Source organism: Marmota flaviventris, chromosome 15 (assembly GCF_047511675.1).
Source record: "Marmota flaviventris isolate mMarFla1 chromosome 15, mMarFla1.hap1, whole genome shotgun sequence".
Classification (NCBI taxonomy): domain Eukaryota; kingdom Metazoa; phylum Chordata; class Mammalia; order Rodentia; family Sciuridae; genus Marmota; species Marmota flaviventris.
In genome coordinates, this window is record NC_092512.1 from 40,362,046 (window position 1) to 40,379,830 (window position 17,785).

Sequence of the window (17,785 nt, forward strand, 5' to 3'; positions counted from 1 at the left end):
AGTGGTTCTAATTAGGGGAGAGACCTCCATTATCCTCTCCAATAATTTCCGAGTGTCAGGAAGAGGAAGGGGAAAGGAAAGAAAGCAAAAGGAAATTGATACCATCTTGCCCTTGGTAGGTGGGTCTTTTGTGCCAGAGAACTTTGGCAAACACTGAGTGTCAGTACCTCGAACCTTCAACTGCCCAAGCCTCATGGACAGGCAGCTTTTACACAGATTAAAAAACTAAAACCTGTTGAGGTGACATTATTAGACAATATGTCAGATTGCTAGATATCTCAGAAGTGGATAAAACTCAACTCTCCTTTCTAGTAACAGTGGCTAACACACAGCTAGCATTCACAGGTGTAGCTGAACTCTTTGTTAAAACTTCTATACAGTTAGTAAATAGCTGTTTCCTTCAGTCTCAGGCTACCTCTGCTGCCCTCCTTCTTCCAGTGTCTTCCCTGAGATTAACCCTACCAGTAAGCCTCCCCAGTTATCCTTAACTGAAGTTAGCCCTGGACACAGCAGGAAAACACTCACACATCCTGCTTGAGCTCAGAAGCTGATATCCTACTGCTTTATCAGTGCCTGTAGCATCTCAGCTAAACATTTTAGACATCACTTCCACTTCTAATTGTAAAGCTTTGCCTCACCTGCTACACTACCAAGTGACCACAGCCTCCAATGACTGCTACCGGGTGAATTTGAGAACATTGGAATCTTGGAGTCCTTGATCTTTTTGATATTCATTTGTTTTGAATGCTTGAATTGCCTTTATAAGTCCTTGGTCTCTGTTTAGGAATCAGTATGTGTTATGGACTGAATTGCATCACCTCAAAATTTATACATTGATATCCCAGAATGGAACTGCTTTTGGAGACAGGGTCTTTAATGAGGGAATAAAAATAAAATAAGCTCCATAGGGGGGCCCTGGGATGGGGCAGATCTGGGATGTCCTCCATGTGCTCAGACATAGAGCTTTTGAGAAGCAATTGGATCATGAGGGCTCTTATCTCATCAGTGGATTAATCCACTGATGACTGATGGACTACTGGGAAATGGGACCTAGAAATGGGGCCTACTTAGAGGAAACAGGTCACTGGGAGTGTGCTCCGGAAGGTTTATCTTTCTCTGACCCTTCCTTCCTCCTTCTCCTTCTCCTCCTTTTTCTTTGTCTTTCCCATCCCTTTCCTGGTTACCATGAGCTTTCCCATGCCCTTCCACCCTGATATTTCTGCTGTGGAACCTATCTGACCAAGGACTGAATCCTCTGAAATTGTTGGCCAAAATATCTTTCCTCCTCTAAGCTGTTCTGGTCAGGTATTTTGTCACAGCAATGAAAATCTAACTAACACAGGCTCTAATCCAGTATGGCTGATATTCTTATGAGAAAAGGAGATTGGGATACCAACAGGTACTGAGAAGAACATGTGAAGGTTGAAGATGGTTACCTACAATTCAAGGAGAGAGATCTTAGAACAAAACAACCCTACTGAAATCTTGATTTTAGACTTCTATGCTCTAGAATTGTTAGAAAATAAATTTCTGTTGTTGAAGTCACCCAGTTTGTGGTACTTTGTTGGGCCAATCTTAAAAATGAATACAGTACCTTTTCCTGACCTTGCCATTATTTTATGCCTTTAAAAGATAAATTTTCTTTGCAGTATTCAGTCTCTGCTAAAAAATATTTGCTTAGGGTGCCCACACATCCTATACTGAGATGACAGTTCTAGTTTATGTCTGCTGGCCTGGCATGATGGTTATAGTACTTCCCTTATCTCTCAATAGTATTTCAGTTTGGAAAAAACTTACATGTTTACTCAATTCATTTAACTCTTGGCTCCTATATTTATAATTTCCTCCCCCATTCTCAATCTCTTCTTTGTTATTTACTTGCCACTTCTTTCTTCAAACCCTGATATTGGCTACATTTCCTGGGCACCCCCAGTTTGGTTAAGTATCAGTTTGGTTCATGACATGGTTCACCACATAATGGTATTATGCAGTAAATGTGCACTGTGAGCAGGGAATTGAACAGGTTTCTGTTACCCTGAGTTGTATGAGTTACCCTGAGTTACATGGAATGAAGACTTCACTCCTCCCCTTGAGAAACAGTCACACTGTATGAAACACACATAAATCACAGTCATCCTATGTCATCTTATTTCTGTCCTATGCAAACCATTATTTTATGCTCAAGTAATTTTTTGGAAAATGTTCTTAAATGCTGTTTAATCTCCCCATCCAGATTCACTACAGTGAATTTATGACAGGCTTCAGAATACAATTAATGTACACTTCTATCCCATCCCATCTTGTCACTGGCCGTGGCAATATAATGCTTTTGGCAAGATGACAGGCAAAGGAGAGAGGAGAAGCTTTGTTCTTAAGGAACATGTCAGCAATAAGTGAATTGGCAGTGGTTCAAATGGCACTAGGAAGCTAGTTTATGGTCCTACAAATGTGGCCTTACCCCAACATGTCTACTGAATCATTGCAGTAAAATGCCTTGTCTTCCTTGTCTCCTATGTTAAATTAAAATGATAATAATTACATTCACGGATAAAGAAGGCATGAACCTAACAGGTCAAAACAACATCACGTGTGATGCTTGAAAGTTGTGACTGAATCAAGAATGACCAGCAGACAATAAGCTGTAAAATTCCTCCTTCCTTTTTGCCATGTTAGTTTTTTTCTGTGCTATTGAACAGCTGCATGAGGCACAGGTTGGCAGGCAAGACTTAGGAGGCTCTATTCCAAATCAAGTTCAAGATTTCTCAATGGCAACATTCCTCTGGCCAGATAGCAATCTTACCCAAAAGTCCATTTGGCTAGTGAGGATATGACCCAGGGCTGCATCCTCTTTTAAGTAACTTACATGAATTTGGATACATGAATTCACCTTCTTGTTTCTCAGTCCCACTGTTTGTCGGGTGGAGATAGTTGCAACCAATGGGCCATTAATAAGGATATATAGTTCAAGACCCACTGAGATCTGCTACATACATCCATATGGGCTGGGGGCTCTGGACCACCCTGAAGATATGTGTTAATGATTCTCTTATCCAGTTTCCTACTGATATTATTTTCTTCATCTGTCCACAAGTAGATTTGGAAAGCCATCATGGTGATATAAGTATTGGTGCTGCTAGAACCAAGAGGTAGTTTATGTAATTAAGATGAGGGAAATGAACAAAATACAGGATGTTTTCAAGTCTTCATGCCCCGTATTTTGTTATGGGACATTCTGGCAAGACTGCTTTTTTTGGTAACATCTTTATTAGAGAATTGATACAAAGCTACTTCTCAGTAATCCAAATGCATTTGAAAGGAGTTATGGTGGTTAAACACTACTGCTGTCAATCATTTGATTAACTCTTCTCCTTGTTTTAGAAATGAACTGGTACTGTGATTGACAGTGATAATAACTCCAGTCTGCTCATTTAAACATTGTAACTTGTCCCCTTTCTCTGAACCAGATGCAACCTTGATTCTCAATGACTGCCCCAGAACTGGGTTATTTCAGTTCTACTTCTAGCTGTGGGTTTAGAGCCCTCTCCTTAGGGCAGCATTTGACCCTAGAGACCTTGGGAAAATGGAAAAGACTTGGGACACTGGAATTTAGCCTTTTTTACCAAACCAAGGAGGTATAAACTGCCTTGACTCCTAAGGATGGATGATCTTTGAGAAAGGTGTGGCGATTGTTCAAAAAGATTGTTAAGAGGGAGAGTCAGACTATTGGTACCCAATGCTTTTCAGGTCACAGTCTTCCAGTAAAAACTGATTTTTCAAAACTGGGAAGAAGATATAAAGCACTATATCTTAATTTCCCAAAGAGCGATGAACAGGATTGCTCTAAGAATCATGGTAATGTCTCTAGGATTCTGGATTCTTGGAATACAACTATTGTCTAATTCCTGCTTCTGCAAGCCTGTAGCATGACTTCATTTTTTTATGTGGAATTTTCTAGAAACAGAAAATTAAAGTGGAAGCTGAAACTCACCTGAAGTTGGAGGCTTCAAAATTTGAATAGCTATAGTAATTGGTATCCCTGAGTATGAGTCATGGTTTTCTGGAGAGACAGAACCAGTAGAATATATGCATGTACGGACAAGGATTACTGTATTATAAAGAATTGGCATATGTAATTATGGAGACTGGCAAGTCCAGTGTGGGCTAACAGCTGATGGTACAGATGAAATCTAAAGTAGGCTGCTGGTGAATTTCCTCTTGCTCAGGAGGAGGGTCTTTTTGTTCTACACAAGTCTTCACCTGATTGAATGGAGCCTATCTATGTTATGAGCAGTAGGGAAAGGGGGTGATCTGCTTTCTCGAAGTTGACCAATTTAAATGTTAACTTTATGCCCACACACCCTCTAAGTTGAACAGATAAAATGAACTAACACACTCGTCATAGTTCCAAACAAAAAGAGAACTTCCAGAGAGAAGTTAGCATCAGCTCAAAATGGCTCTGGTAGCTGGTTGACTTTGATAGGTATCCAGAGTGGAAGGGAGATGAAGGCTTGGAGACAGGATGAATGTGTGCAAGTACATACATGCTCAGTGCCTCTATGGTGTGCTTGGTGGACATCCTTAGCTTCAACCTTGGAAACAGATCTCAGAACCAATTATCGAGGCCAAGGCCAAATATCTCAGTTTGCTCCTAGAAAGAGAATGAGTCTGCATTCAGCTGCTGCTTTGTTCTTGGATTCCTAAGGAGTTGGTGAGGACAACAGGCAGAGATCACTGTTTAAGGCTGCCTGGGTGAATTCTTGATGACGGTCACCTCAGGTCACCTTTGCAGTAGCCCAGAGGAAATATTCAATTTAAGCAAATGTATCAGACATGGGTTTCCCTTTATCAATCCATGCTGACTGACCTTTAATGAATTAGAGAGAAATCCATTCCACATTGCCTGGATAAAGATGTAAGGCTGATGCATAAATCTTGACTTTAAGAAAAGGTAAATTCAAACCAGAGTTAGGAACTTTTGCCTTTTGAGGCCATAGCAAGGGTATTAATAACTCACAGTTACATAATTATTTGAGCCTATTTATACCTCAGGAACCCTAAATGCCACTCATCTCACTCTCTTCATACCCACTCAGACTCAAGTTTGGGCTATTGGTGAGACCCCTGCCTTTCACCGCAGTCCTGCTCAAACTTCTTCACTGTGTTCCTTTGTTGGACAAGAGCCTTTGGATTCCTTTGCTCTTTTGTTTATTTGTGTTCATTTGGTGGAAGAATAACTCATTCATCTCTTGCTGAGCCAGGCTGATTAAAAAAAGAAATTCAGAACTTGTTTTCAGTCTGTTCCTTTTAAAACCATCCCCTTCATCCCAGTTTTGCTCTCAAGAGATATGACCATTGTGGAAATTAAATTATAATTAGGGTTAAGGACTTTGAAATAATGACCCCGCGACTGACCCCTGTGTCTATACTCTTAAGCGTCTCCTGTCAGTGCACCCAGCATTGGGTTCTGGGCCATTTTAAACCTGTTTCCAGAATCGCCACCTGACACTTAGCAGTCACACAATGCCTTGACTTAGTAAATGCATCTGTTATATGGTACAGCACTAAATGCTTTCCTGAAATCCAGATAAATTATGTCTGCTGATTTGGTAATGTGGCCCAAGAATTCAATTTAGGTGAATTTATCAGACATGGCCTTTCCTTTATCAATCCATGCTGACCGACCTTTAATAAATTAGAGATAAATCCATTCCGTATTGGTGGATGCACAATCTGAGTGGAAGAGTAATCGGCACCGGATCTACAAACATGCCCCTGCCTAATTTCCTGCCCTTAATGTGCTCCAGTCTGTGACAGGGCACATGGAGGCTCATTTCGAATTACTTTAGACTCCTGAAGAGCCAAGTGGGATGTGAGTTGGAGGAAACCCAAGGTTCTTTATGCCTGTGAAGTGCAGGGAGGGGGAGCCCGGTTTAGTGCTCTGGGTGGGCTTCTGAGGCTTGGTCCCTGGGAAAAGTGGCTATGTAGCTTTTAGGCCAGTTCTTTCCCATCTCTGCTTCTCAATTTCCTCAGCTGTAAACTGAGGTTGCTGGGAGAAATGATCTCTCAGGCCCTTCTCAGTTCTCGTAGCTTTCAGCTACAGGGAAACAAAACAGGTAACAATTACTTGCTCTCCAAGATCAAATGAGACGGGCACCAAGACTGGCCTCGTGCTCGACTGGGATCCTGAATGGGGTCAAACCAACCAGGCCACAATTAAATGCATCTAGTTTTGAACATTGGGGGGGTTGCAGACGCAAGCAACATTAGTGTTCCTTTTATCTCATAAATCTTTTTAGAAGAAATGATATTTGAAAAAGGTATAGAGCTATTCTCTGTAATCATTATTGAATTTCAATGTACTTAACATATTGACACCTGCCAGTTATAGAGAAAAATCTAAGCCAACTAGTACCTACATTCGGCAAGATATTCAACAAAATAACCAATCCCGTGGTGGTAGAATTTTACAAGAGTAAATTCCAGTTTACAATAGTAAATTCCATTCCCCTTCCTTCCCCTGCAAACTCTGAGATTTACAATTCCCATAAAGGATCAGAAAAGGCCTACAATAAAAGAACCTGCCTAATTTTCTATAACCCAGTAGTGTTTTGCAAACTTATTTGATATGGGGACCTATTTTGTCCCTGTATTTTTTTATGCAATGCCTATTAAAATCACTCAGAATTTAATATTTCAAAGAGTACAGTTTTGAAAAGTGATGTTCTAACCTTTCTGGGGATTCTCCTGTCTGCTTGTGGTGTCACAGTTGTTAGGAGAGTTTTGTTCTTTCTTTGGAGAAGTGTCCACCTCTAAAGTGATCTGCAAATTGTGTTCATCCTTGGTTCTTTTGAAAAGATGTTTTCCAATTCGGCTCCACATTTCTATCTTGATGACATCTACAAAAGCTTGCCAAGAGGGAAAGTCTTTGCTTAAGCTCCTTTTTCTTTGCCCCTGGAAGCTTTTAACATTTAAAGATATCCATTAGGCATATAAATAAATGGCTAGGTGAAACATTTGTTTATTTAAAAGCCACAGGCTCTTTAATAAAAAAGTTTCCCATAGCCCCAACTTCTTTGGAGAAGAAGGGGTTGGCAGACACATCTGTGTTTGAACTGATGACATGTAGAAGAACCCTGGATATGTTGTGTTTTGAACTAGGTGAGCAGAAGAAAGGCCGGCTGTGCCCTGGGGATGCCAAACTGGAGGGTGCTGCAGCGAGGGGGAAACCCAACACGGGTACTGTGCTGAGAAGGTGAGAGTGACTCTCTTAAGCTGGCCCTGGCACTCGCAATAATTGCTAACAGACCTCCTTTCCCCTCTGTTCTTTTCACCCACTCTCCCAGTCCCTAGCATGCTCACAGAACACTTTATTTCTGAGTTATTAAAAATTACATCTTTCTTATATTGATTCTTGACAGTTGCCAGCTGACCTCTAATTGTTTCCAGGTCCGAGGTTTCAAATTTACTGATTTCCTTTTTGATATTTTAATCATTCTCTGTCCCCTGCTTGTTCCCTCTCCTGCTGATTTGCCTTGTCTTCAGAATTTCTCAAACCTGAACTCCGTATTTTTTTTTCTTGCTAAATATCTCTTGACATTCTGAAAGGCACTGGCAACCAGGTGGAGAGGCATTGCAGTCTCTACATTCCTGTCACTTGGATTGAACAACTTCTACTGACAGCAGAACAACAGGATCAGGATGAGAGTCTCCTCTTGGCTCTTCCTCTGGCTCAGGAGATGCATGGGAAGTATCAGGAACTTAGCATTGTGTCCCAAACAGGTCTTGGCATAAAATGATGAATTATGGAAAGGCAGGAATACAATGAATTCATTTTGAGCCCCTTGAGAAGGAAGGAATTGGAATTGATGTGTGGCAAAGCGATTCCAATTCAGTGAAAGGGTGAGATTTGAGATGACAGTAAGCTCCAAGAGGTCAGAGAATGTGTGTATTTTCTAAGTGTCATGTCCTTAGCGCCTGGAACAGCTTGTGGCACTGAATAAATATTTGGTGAGTTAAACATGGATTTTATTCTTCCTGTTCATGATTCTGAACAGTAATCAGAGAGTCTGGGATGAATTTCATAATATCTAGCAGGAAACTCCCATGCTTCTGCGGAGTGACTTTCTCTACCCTTGACACCATTTAGCAGTTTCCCTTCATGGCTCATTTTTATTCTAAAAATGATATGACACCTCTCTTTAAGAAGGATACACAGATAAACATATATCTGAATGTATGGATCCAAAGAATGTTTGAGAATGGAGGGCACTTTAGAATCCACTGGGGTCAACACTTTACTTTTTCGATGGCACAGTAGAGCTCTTGAAAGTGAAGTGATTTCCCCAAAGGAGTCCTGGGCAGCATAGAGTGCTTGATGGGCACGTTACTGACAGAACCAGCACGCACTGAGAGTTCTGTTGTGAGTTCCCTGTCACCTTTGTTCTGCTGCACACACAGGGAGAGCGGTCTATTCTAGTTGTGAAAAAAAAATAGCCCTATAGCCATAGAGATGCAGATATTGGTATCTGAAAATTATCTGGAGCGGAATAAAAGATTTGAGGAACCCCAACGGCACCGGCTACACGTTGCTTGGCTTGGATACAATAAACAAGTCTTCTTCAGAACATGACAAAGAGGATGACAGATGTATGAGGGTACATGTAGCCCTGTTTCTCTGGCCTCAGTGGAATTTATAAGGAATGTATTGCCTCACAAATGTTGAAGTCAGGGCTTGAGAGTTCTGGGAGGTTGTCAAGGGGCCCTGTGATATTGGTACTGATGAGGTTCTCTTGTCTCTCTCTCAGATGATTCACAGGCCTTGGCATCAGTGTTAGCATAGACAAGGGGGTTTCAGGGCAGAACATGAAAGAAATCTTCATGAGATCATGTCTGATACTCCTGGGGAGTCCCAGATTTACTTGAGTAAGGTTTTGAAGTGGGTCTTAACATTCCATCAATAGGAGCACAGCTGGTGAAGTTAGAGTTGCTGTGATTTATGTGACTTCATCAACACATACAGGCTAGTGGACCCAGGAAAACTCCAGATGGGAGAGAAGTGGATTGGACAGTGATACAGGAGTCCTATATTCTCCATATCTTCACTTCTTTTAAAAAAATAATTAATTAATCAATTAATTTTCATTAGGTATATATTTCATTAGGTATACTAGCTTACTGTCATCTCTAAACTCACCATTTCACTGAATTGGAATCGCTTTGCCACACATCATTTTCATTCATTGTACACGAAGGGAGCACAACTTTTCATTTCTCTGGTTGTACATGATGTAGCATCATCACACCATATGTGCAGTCATATCTATATACCTAGGGTAATGATGTCCATCTCATTCCACCATCTTTCCTGCCACCATTGCCCCTACCTTTGACTAGTCAAATTTTCTCCATTCTTCCCATGTCTCTCTCTCCATTATGGATCAGCCTCCACTTATCAGAGAGAACATATGGCTTTTGGTGTTTTGGGATTGGCTTATCTCACTTAGCATGATATTCTCCAACTCCATCCATTAACCTGCAAATGCCATGATTTTGCTCTCTTTTAATGCTGAGTAATATTCCATTGTGTATATATGCCACATTTTCTTTATCCATTCATCTATTGAAGGGCATCTTGGTTGGTTCCACAGTTTAGCTATTTGAATTGAGCTGCTATAAACATTGATATGACTGTGTCACTATAGTATGCTGTTTTTAAGTCCTTTGTTTATAGAGCGAGGAGTGGAATAGCTGGAGCAAATGGTGGATCCATTCCAAGTTTTCTAAAGAATCTCCATACTGATTTCCAAAGTGGTTGCACCAATTTGCAGTCCCACCATCAATGTATAAGTGTACCTTTTCCCCCACATCCTCTCCAACACTGATTATTACTTGTATTCTTGATAATTGCCATTTTGGCTGGAGTGAGATGAAACCTTATAGTAGTTTTTATTTGCATTCCTCTAATTACTAGAGACGTTGAACATTTTCTTATGTATTTGTTGATCGATTGTTTATTTTCTTCTGAGAAGTGTGTGTTCAGTTTCTTAGCACATTTATTGATTGGGTTATTTATTTTTTTTGGTGTTAAGTTTTTTGAGTTCTTTATATGTCCTGTTTTTTGTGCTCTATCTGATGTGCATGTAGTAAAGATGTTCTCCCACTCTGTGGGCTCTTTCTTCACATTATTGATTGTTTCCTTTGCTAAGAAGCAGATTTTTAGTTTGAATCCATCCCATTGATTAATTCTTAATTTTATTTTTTTGTTCTTTAGGAGTCTGATTAAGGAAGTCAGGACCTAATCCAACATGATGAAGATTTAGGCCTACTTTCTTCTATTAGATGCAGGGTCTCTGGACTAATTCCTAAGTCTTTGATCCACTTTGAGTTGAGTTTTGTGCCGGGTGAGAAATCTGTTTCCACTTCTCACTGCTATCCAAGACCATGACCAGGACCAAGACTTGAAGAAGAGTAACAGATTGACTCTCTGGTCTCTGACTCTTCGCACATACTTTTATTAGCATTCTGTATCCATGCCCTTTGCCATGTGACTTCCCTTATTCTCCCTAAATGAGGATTGTATTTCTTGGGCCCTTGACTTTGAGTTTGGCCATGTGAACTGTTTTGGCCAATGTGGAATTACAGCAAGTGATGTGAGGGCTTGGATTATGTAGTTGGTTTGTCCTTTTGCACTTCTTCCATTTGCCATAAGACAGGCTCCAGGTAGGTGTTGATCCCAGAAGGGCAAAGGGCATGTTGGGCACATCTTGACTCAACCCAGATGTCAGAGCCAACCCAGTATTCTGCCCCCTGAGGCACAGCCATTCAGCTGCAACCAAGTGAAAGTGGTCAGACTTCAGTTGATCTGCCCACCCCTGAGGCACTGAGGTTTTGGAGGTTGTTTTCTTTGCAGCATAAACTGATACTGCAGCAGAAACGTGTGTGACCATGTTCTGGAAAATGCATGGAAAAAGGAGACTTCTGAACCACAGGACTGTACCAGGGAACCGAATTTAACACCCAAAGCCTTTGACCACCTGATTAGCAGAGGCTTTGTGAGGAATCAAAATCTGGATAGAAGCTCAAAAGAACCAGCAATGTGGGTACAAGTGGGCCAGAAATTTGAGAGAAAGGCAATGGGGCTTTGCAACACTTAAAGTAATCAAAATAAACAGTTGTGAGACCAGGAAAAGGCAACCCCCAGCCCAGGGATCTGCCGCCTGGCCGCCTCAGCTTTGGTACATTTAATCTATCGCATTAACACAGCTTTTAGAGTTACAGACCCTCCAAAGGATTTGGACTCCACTTCTATTGCAGTTGCCAGAGCCTAAAACCGTCAATTAGAAAACCATTTACCCAAGTCCACCCCTCCACTGGCTGTCAGGTGAAAGTTATTACTCCAATCTTCATTTTGGCCCTTTCTTTACGTACAGATCCAAACTCTCCAAATCTGTTTCACCATCCAAATCACATTCCCACAGCATGTTGCAGGGAAGGAGGACACAGTATGAAATAGTGTGCAGCTATGCAAACGTTAGTGGCTTTGTCTCAAGAGTAGGTATGACACAGTGGTTTGATTTGGCATGGAGGTGGGCAAACTTTTTCCATGACTGTTTTTCTTGACCCCCCCGTACCCTGCCCCCTTGCTTCTGGTTTCTTGTTTGAATAAAGAAGGTGAAAATGAATAAAGTAGATCACCTACTCTCCTGGTGACATTACCTTCATCCTTCTCATGGAAGCGCGATAAACGCAAGGGTCATTTTTGAACATGATTTCTTCTGGTCTGGGATGCAGAAGACAGAAGTTGCTCCTTGTAACATGTCCCTGAAAGATGACACCCTCCAGAGAAGGAAAGTTGGCATTTCCTGAGTGCTTCTGCCTGTGTCCTCTCATTGAATCTTCTCAGCCCTTCTGAGAAGTCCTACTTCACAGAGAAGAAAACAGGATAGAAAGGTGACATGATAGAGCTGAGATTCTAATCCAAGTTTTGTCATATTTAAAATGTCAGTTTCCTTCCTCTTTACTGTGTAGTTTTAAGAGGAAGATGCTATAGGAAGAATTGCTAGGGTCTGTTGTTGCATCTCTTTATATAGACCTGGGATCTGGGGGTGGCAAACTCAGCACATATTTCCCATCTGAAGATGGCTGAAGTGTTGAGCATTGGAAGCATCATCTTACATCTGCTGATCTCTTTGCCTTTGTGACCTCTTCATTCTCCACAAAGAAACAGCAACTAGCAGGGTGTTTTTGTTTATTTTGTTTTGTTTTTATTAAAGATGTTATTTTTAAGAGAAGTTTTAGGTTCAAAGCAAAATTGAGAGGAAGTTACGGCGCTTTCCCATATACCTCTGGCCCCCACAAATGTGTAACCTCCCTCATTATCAATATCCCCCACCAGAGTGGTGCATCTGTCATAACTGATGAACACATGGGCAGTGTTATCATTCAGCATTTTGTACGTTCTACAGGTTTAGATTTATCTCCACCATTATGGTATCATAGATTAATTTCAATAACCTTAAGATCTTCTGTGCTCTACTAATTCATCCTTCTATTCTCATTTCCCACCCCCAGGAAACCACGTTTTTTTTTACTATCTCCATAGTTTTGACTTTTCTAAATGGAATATCATTTGAATCGTAGAGTCTGTAGCCTTTTTAGGTTGGTGCTTTCACTTAGTGATGTACATTTGTACATTTGAGTGACCTGCATGTCTTTTCAAGGCTTGACAATTCATTTCTTTTAATCACTGAATAAGATTCATCTGATGTATCACAGTTTATCCATTCATTCACTGAAGGTATAGTGGTTGCTTTTGAGTTATGATAATTTTGAATAAAATGGCTATCAACGCTCATATGTTGGTTTTTGTGTGGTCATAACATTTCATATCCTTTGGGTAAATATCGAGGAGTACAATGGCTAGACTGTTTGACAAGAGAGTATTTAGTTTTGTAAGAAACTGCTGAACTGCCTTCCAATGGGGCTACACCATTGTACACCTCCACCAGGATGAGGATGTTCCACATCCTCATTATCATAATTTGGTGTTATCAGAGTTTTGGATTGTGTCCAGTCAAATGAATGTAAAGTAGGATCACATTTTTTAAAACTTTCATTTCCATGGTGACATATGATATGGAACATCTTTCTATACACTCATTTTCCATTTGTATGTGGGTTTTGGGAGAGATAGCTGTTAAGACACTGGCCTATTTTTAAATTGGGTTGTTTTCTTATCATTGAGTTTTCAGAGATTTTTATATATTTTGAATAACATTATATATCAGATGTGCCTTTTGTAAATAATTCTCACATTGTATCTCTTACTTTTTTTATATTATATATTTTTAAATATATTTTCTTAGTTGTAGATGGACACAATACCTTTATTTTGTTTATTTATTTTTATGTGGTGCTGAGGATCAAACCCAGTGCCTCATACATGCAAGGCAAGTGCTCTCCCACTGAGCCACAACCCCAGCCCCTTGATATTGTATGCTCACCTTCAGTGAGAATAAATTTTAAGGTTTATTCATCTTTACTTTCATGGATTGTTTATTTGATGTTGGGTCTAAAAGTCATTAACATACCCCAAATTGTGCAGATTTTTCTCTTACATAGTCTTCTAGGAATTTTATAGTTTTGCATTATATATTTTGTCCTAGGAACCATTTTGTGTTAGTTTTTGTGAAATGTGTAGTCTTTAGATTCACTATTTTGCATGTGAATGCCTGGTTGTTCCAATATCACTTGTGAAAAGGCATTTGTTCCAATGTACTGCCTTTTTTTTTCATTTGTCAAAGACGAGTTGACTCTATTATGTGGGTCTATTTCTGGAGTACATATTCTGTTCCATAGATCTATATATCTATTCCTTTGTCAATTTCATATTGATTACTGTAGCTTTATCATTGATGTCAGGTAGTGTCAATCCTCCAATTTTGTTCTTCTCCTTGTGCTCACTATTCTGGGTCTTTTGCCTCTCCATAAAAACTTTAGAATTAGTTGACAAAGTCTTGCTGGGATTTTGATTGGGGTTGCATTGTATCTGTACATCAAGTTGAGAAAAACTGAAAGCTTGATAATGTTATGCATTCACATCTATGAACATGAACTACCCATTTATTTAGTTCTTTGATTTCTTTTATCAGAGTTTTGTATTTTTCTTCATGTAGAATATATATATAATTTATGTATTTATTTATTTATTTTTGGTATTAGGGATGGAACTCAGGGGCACTCAACCACTGAGCCACATTCCCATCCCTATTTTGTACTTTATTTAGAGACAGGGTCTCACTGAGTTGCTTAGTGCCTCACTTTTGCTGAGGCTGGCTTTGAACTCGGGATCCTCCTGCCGCAGCCTCCCAAGCCCCTGGCAGGCATGGGCCACCACTTCCAGCATTACACATATTTTGTTAGTTTTAAATGTAAGTATTTTATTTTGGTGGTGCTAATGTAAATAACATTATGCTTTAATCTTAAATTCCACTTGTTCATTGCTGGGGTATAAAAAAGGGATTTGCCAATCTTATATTCTACAACTTTACTATAATTACTTACTAATTCAAGGAGGCTTTTTGTTGTTGATGTTTTTTCGGATTTTCTTTATACACAATCATGTCACCTAAGAACAAAGATGCTTTATTTCTTCTTTCCAATATGAGTATATTTTCTTTTCTTTTCTTATGCTGTCACATTTCTTAATTTGCTAGGACTTCCATATGATTCCAAAAGCAGTAGTAAGAGGGAATTTCTCTGCCTTGTTTCTGACTTTAGTGGGAAAGCTTTGAATTGATTACCATTAATTATTATGTACTAGCTTTTGGTTTTTTAAAAAATATTTTTTAATTGTAGATGGTTACAATACCTTTATCTTATTTATTTATCTTTATGTAGTGCTGAGGATCAAACCCAGTTCCTCACACATGCTAGGCAAGTGCTCTACCCCTGAGCCACAACTCCAGCCCTAGTTATTGGGTTTTTAAAGATATTTTTTTTCAAGTTGAAGAAGTTCCCTTCTGTTTTTAGTTTCCATAAATGAGTGTTATGTTGTCAAATGCTTTTTCTGAATCTATGGATAGGATCATGTGATTTCTCTCTTTTATCCTTTTGATTTAATGATTACACTAGTTGATTTTCCCAGATGTTGCATATCTGGGATAAATCCCACTTGGGTATAGTGTATAATTCTTTTCATACACTGTTGTATTTGATGTGCAAATATTTTGTTAAGGACATTTGTATCTATAGATACTGGTCTGCAGTTTTCTTATAATGTTCTCCTCTGGTTTGATGATAGGGTAATGCTAACCTCATACTTTCACATTATCTATCACCTTTCACCAGAGTATAGGCTGTTTGAGGGCAGAGTTTTTGCCAGATTTGTTCATTGCTATATGCACAGTAAAAATGACGGTTCTGGGAGGGTCATCATAATGATGTGTTGAGTGGAAAGAAATACTTGAATGTGCTTTTAACCAAGTTTACTCTGTTGTTTATTTTAGATTTTTAAAGTGCATGCCAGCTACCATCTGACTTGGACACATAACAGTCTTACTTTTCAAACTATTAAGGAGGTTATGCATAACTATAAAAGAACTCTGTGGCTTTTAAGCTTTTCTTACCCCCCACCATGAAGCTGCTCTGGTCAATGAGGACATGACCTCTGCTGCCTTGCCCACCATCACACACCATTTGATTAGCATGGTGCCTGACACTTACATGCTAAGAGTATAAGAAAGAGGCTCAAAGACAGATGGAGTTCTTAGTGGTCCCTATATATTATTCAGGAGTGGAATTTTAGAGGAAGGAATAAAGGGATTAGAAATGAATGAGAGCACTACCTGCCTTTATCTTTCTTTCCTAAGTGCCTTCTTTTCTCTTCCATTTCATGATGAAGTTGTGACAAATGATGCTGTAGCAGGGAGGTGCTTTTGGATTAAAGTCTAGAGAAAGCCAGTGCGGAGCTCAAAAATAGGAAACTTGGTGCAAACCTCTTTGTTCTGACTCTGATAAAGGAGAAATGGTAACAAAACAAGGAGGTACTTGAGAATCCACACGGTAGGAAACCTAAGATATCTGGAAATGAAGCTCCCATTGGTATGGATTCTCAGTGTCTTTGAATGTATGGTTTCAAAATCCTTTAAGAGAATGTTGGTGTGAAATAATCAAAATACTTTTTCTCATGGAGAATGGACCTATATGCTAGTTTAATAAATAACATAGGAAGAAAAATAAACCCCCTAAAAATATAAATGGGAAATTGAATGAGTTATCAACCTTTCAATATGGGAGAAGAGTTGTTTTGGAAAAAGAAAATCATAAAAAAGCTTTCAAAATCTACTTTTTTACTTTTAAAATGATATAAAATTTATGACTATATGAATTTTAAAAACTTAGGAATAGATATTTTATTTCTCAAATTTGTTTTATTGTTAAAGATTATATGTTTGTGTGAAGAAGAGGAGCTCTAAATGGATTTTGACTGGAATGATTAAATTTTAAAAACCTGGGTGAATTATATAAAAGTATTGGATGAATTTCCTTATAAACACAGCATTAGTTTTATTGTGCTTGAGTAATAGAAGTAAGATCAAAAAGATCCAAATTAACAATATTTTTACCTAATATAATGTATATAACAGAGTAATAAGTTTCCAACAAAAAAATAGTTTAATTTAGAAAATGTAGAAGATAAAAAATATTAATACGAAAAGCTAAAGATAAATGAGCAATATCAGTCATTTAAAAAGGTAGTCTTAATATAATATGCTATTTTTTCTAGATATTAAAATGGATTTTTCACAATATTGTGGAGGATTTCTCTCTAATAGTCTCATATTATAAGTAAGTAATACTTTAATTGGAACATACCATAGTGGTTGATTATTCTGGTTTTGTTTGCTAAACATTTGGGATGAATCTCTAAAGTATCCATGATGATCCAATTGAAGTAGTAACTTAAGAAGTGACAGGAGGGTGATTTTGCATTTCTGGACATGCAGGTAAAAATTAAACTACACACATCAAGGCAGAATGAACTATTGTGGTATATTTTGAACAGTGGATGCTCTCTACAACTTTGTGGATGATGCATTATTCTGACTATTTGATATCATGACAATTTGTTCTACAGCATTGTCTAGTAACTGAACATGATATTGGTAGCAAGGCCTAGAATTATTCTAGTCTCCAAAACTCTCACCCTCTTGACTCTTTCAGTGTAGGCCAAACAAAACAATCTTGAGAAAGAAGAAAAAAGTTGGAGGACTCACTCTTCTGGATTTCCAAATGTAAAGTTATAGTAGTAAAAACAATATGGTACTGGCATAAGAATAGACATTTAGAAAAATAAAATAAAATTTAGAGTCCAGAAATGAACCTATATGTCTATGACCAATTGATTTTTGACAAGAATGCCCAGTCTATTCAGTGGTTAAAGAATAGTTTCTTCGAAAGATGGGGCTAAGATAGTGAACTATCAGTGCAAAGGAATAAATTGAATCACTATTCATAATATATTAATTTTTTTACTCAAAATGGACCAATAGAATAAATATTAGAATTAAAATCATAAGCTTCTTATAACAAAACATAAATATAAATCTTGATGATCTTGGATTTGCCACTGGATTTGTATATATGACACCAAAAACATAATGAACAAAAGAGGAAATAGATAAATTGGACTTCATCAGGCTCAGACTTCAGGGGATAGGGGCCAGATTGCAAACAGTAGAGAGAAAAAAAATATTTTATTGTTGTATAAAAGAACATGGAGTAA